Below are 4,352 nucleotides of genomic sequence, written 5' to 3'. Positions count from 1 at the left end.
ACAATAAGGTCCTATTAAAGAAAAGAGAGGAATATGGGCTCATTCTTAGTTGGGAAATTTTCTTTGGAAATGAGGAGGTGGGTTAGGGTGAAAAGTTCAAATTTTTTTTTGGCTGATAGTTAAGGATCTATTATATCAATGAGAGATTTGAATCCATTGGATGGCATAATTAAGAAACATGTCATAAACAAAAAAGATGCAGTCCATAGATCAAAAATTTAATCATTGAATTGTCTTGAGTATCATAAACAGATCACACAAGGTCATATACTATCACTGTTCACTGTCTATAAGACTTCGAACGGTCTCAAAAAATATTAAATCAATATCAACAACATATACATTTATATATTTTTCTATGCCTCATTGTTCATAAAAGGTTGCTTCTTATATACATGTATTTCCAAAAACTATTAGGATTATATCCTTATGTGAGGATATATTATTTTTTATTAAGGTTAAAACAAGTTTTGAAGGGGCCCTAAAACCCTTTATGTCAAAATGCTATCAAACATCATAAGATAGAAGAGACCTAAGAGCCATCTATCAACAAAAAGACCGCAAAACAATAGTGACCAAAATAGGGACATAGACCAAGACCAACCTACTGTAATTCCTTTAGAATTTCAGCAGCTTCAATATCCTTCTAAATAAGGAGATCATGTAACTCCATAACCTCATGGTTGACCTAGGAATAGTCATCCACCTATTTAAACTAACTCCAAGTCCTGGCTGATAGCCCATGTGACTTAACAACCACCTTTTTACCTTGATCAAAAACTTTACTAGCAACATCCTTAGCAACCCCAATAGCATCCACACTAGCCTCAAAGAGCTTGCCAATTTTCTCTTTCTCCACAATCTTCAGCTCCTTAACTTTATTATTATGAACATGAAGACCAACAAATCTATTATGGATAATAGTTTGACTAATATTCACCATAATATCAAGCTTGTTGTGAACCTTGATGATAGTGTCCTCCAGCATCTTAATTATATTGTCATGATCAAATTTCATGACCTTCACATCCTCGGTCACCTCTTCAAGTAAAGTCAGCATTTTCAATTTGTCATCCTTGCCCTTTCCCCAATCAACTTCACTCTCTAGATATGAGGGTCTATTGTTAGTATTAAGTTTTACATCAAAAAAAATGTATTTCACAATCATTGTCATTCCAAGGTGGCTCTATGTTCGACAAATCATGATTTGATCTTACAACTTCTATAGTGAAGTCTTCTCCATTGTTTACATGGAACCTTGGTCCTCTATGGAAGTCCAAAACTCTTTTAATTGTCTCGAGAGGGTACTTTTTTGTTGTATTGTTTATGAAACTCCACATATCCTTTCATATATGGAAAGTTGTTAGTCTTGTTGAATGGCCAATGCCTACCATATTTCACTAATATTTACTTCCACCTTTCCTTGCTTCAGTAGTTTTAGGAACTTATCTTTGAGATCTCCAAAAAGTAATCCTCAGAAGAAAGGACCTCTCTCTCTCTCTCTCTCTCTCTCTCTCTCTCTCTCTCTCTCTCTCTCTCTCTCTCTCTCTCTCTCTCTCTCTCTCTCTCTCTCTCTCATATGAAGATTAGTTAGTATTGCATATTTAAGATTGCTCATTTCTATAGAAGGTGCAAGATTTGGCTAAAGGAATTAAGGCACAATAAAGAATGATTAATCTAATTGCATACTAGGTAGGTCATTGCCCTTCTTCATTTAAAAAAGTAAATAAATAAGTTTTCATCATTTCTCTCTCTTTCTCTTTTTTGAAATACTTTAATAAATCTACAAAGGAATCTATCTACTCTTTCTTGAAAAAAATTAATAGAAATACAAAAAAATCTCTTACTCTTTTTGAATTTGTTTTATAAATTTATGGATCTCTCTCTCTCAAATCTCCTTTTAAAATTCTTAAATTTCATTAATGACTCTCTATTTCTTTATCATCTTATTGTGATGCTAAAAATATGTGGTTAAATGAAACAAGCATGCACATAGATGAGACAACATAATGAAATTACGAAGCAAATAGAAAGCTAAACAAATGCAAACCAAATACTTCTTTGAGATGTCTCATCTTCCTCTATTCTTGAGGACCTTGAAGGTTGAAGAATTGTTGGCTCTCAGCGGAGCAATGACCTCCAAAGTGGCAACTCAAGAGTTGAGTAGCTACTTCATGATTATGCAAATGGTATGAAAAGCATGATTATTATGCATGATCAATCCAATATGCTAATTATGCTAGATGGTTGAAATGAGAATGTCTATAGTAATGATGCTAAAACTATGAATGCAAGGGATCCTTATTGCTCCAAAATGAGGGGTATTTATAGGAATTCCAAGGCCAAAGATGAGGTGGTAGGAATCGACGATCCAAATTTGATTTGAAGATATCAAGGGTCAAGATTGAGGAAGTTGGAGAAGAGGTTGGAGGAAGGGACACTTGTCATCTCTGTGGCGACAAGTGTTAAGGAGCCTTCCTCATAAGAGGGCAAGTGTCCAAGGGAGGAGACATGTGGCAAAAATGTCATGTGTCTCAAGGGGAGAATATCCAACCCATAAGAGGTTAGGATAAAAGAGGTTAGGATGTACAAGAGGATGGGGTTAGTTAGACCCTAGGATTAGATAGAATGGGTTAGGTTAGGGGATGGTTAGGTTAGGTGGTTAAAAGTTAGGAGCCATGTGCTCATTTGAATTTAGAAATTCAAATATTTAGAAAAACATAATTAACTTCAACAAATCGGGATTTGATTTGTTTTAACTAATTATGAGATTAGAAGAATGAATTTAAATGAGGGGAGGATTAATTAATCAAAGGGGATTATGAAACTTAATAAATAAATCATTAGATTTATTTATAAGTAGATGAAAGGAGAAATTAATCAAATTGCTCGTGAATCCAATTAATTGGGAAGGAAGATTAATTAAATAACTGCGTATTTAATTAACTATCTTCAGACCATTTTTAAGTGTATACACTTATTTTTTCAAATATTTAGTTTGGTTTACAATCTTTTTTTTAAGATTTCTCAAAAAAATAATTTAGATCTTAAGAAAATAAATGTTTTATTTTACTACAAATAAAATTTAGAAGTAAAAAAATTATAATTTAGAAATCATTATTTTTCCACTTAATCTAAATATAATTTAGAATATTACTTTTTATTTGATTTTATTTAAAAATATCACTATTTCATTTAAATCTAAAATTTAGAAATTATCTAATAATATTTTAATCTAAGATTAAAAATATATATATTAGAATTAGTCTATAATATTTTATTGGAATATTAGGAAAAAATAAAAGAAATTTTTTATGCATTTTTTTAATATAGAAATTAAATCAGGTTAGTATCAAGAAAATGAAAATTTGTAGATTATTATTAAAAGAATTTTAAGAAGCATGTCAATAAATTCATAACTTATTTACTGTATAAATGTATAGAAAATATTTAATATATTTAAAAGATAAATTTAATATTTATTAAATAAATATAATGATTAGTATAACAGTTATTTATGTATGTATTTTATAATAAATTTTAGGTATATGAAGAAATATGTATGTTCATAAAGCTATTAAATAATGTTTAGTTTAATATTCATTTAATAATGTTAAAATTTTATATTATACAATGTAAAATATAATATCAAATATTATAAGCTAGATAAATAAATAAAATTAATATTAGTTAGTTAATTTTACTTCCTTAGAAGGATGTATGAAATATCAATTGTTGAACCTTATTTATTGAATAAATTTATCTCCACGATGCGGTTATGAGTGATTTGATTATACTCCATTTATGAAAATGTATTAGTTCTCAAATGTTGAACCTTTTTTATTTTTTGAACATATGTGATTGATCATACTCCATGTTTATAAATTATTCATGAAAACATTTAAAGAACTTATCGTTTCATATTCTTATCTTTCAACAGAAGAAACATTGGTTAGAATGATAATTTTTTCTTTGTTATAATTTTATGTATATGATTGGTAGAAGGATTGATACATCAAAATGATTTATATGATCATATTCTCTTCAATCTTGTACTGGTTTATATTTCATTTTCAAGGAAGCATTGATGAATAGATGTTGATGTAATTGGTTGCATTTTGTTTCCATGTTGGTTAGTAAACATAATTCAAGAGGAGAAACTTAGAAAACCTAGCAGCATTTGGAGTAAACAATACCTCAAGCTCACACTTATAGGTAGTGTCATCATGATTGAGCTACTATATATATGGCATAATAGAGTTGTAGTAATGGTGCATGTGGCATTGTCCCTATAAATCATTGGGGAGTAATAAGGGACATGGTAGTGATAAAAATTCAAAAGGTGGGAAAAT

Source organism: Cryptomeria japonica, chromosome 5, assembly GCF_030272615.1.
Source record: "Cryptomeria japonica chromosome 5, Sugi_1.0, whole genome shotgun sequence".
Classification (NCBI taxonomy): Eukaryota; Viridiplantae; Streptophyta; class Pinopsida; order Cupressales; family Cupressaceae; genus Cryptomeria; species Cryptomeria japonica.
This window is presented reverse-complemented; position numbering follows the sequence as displayed.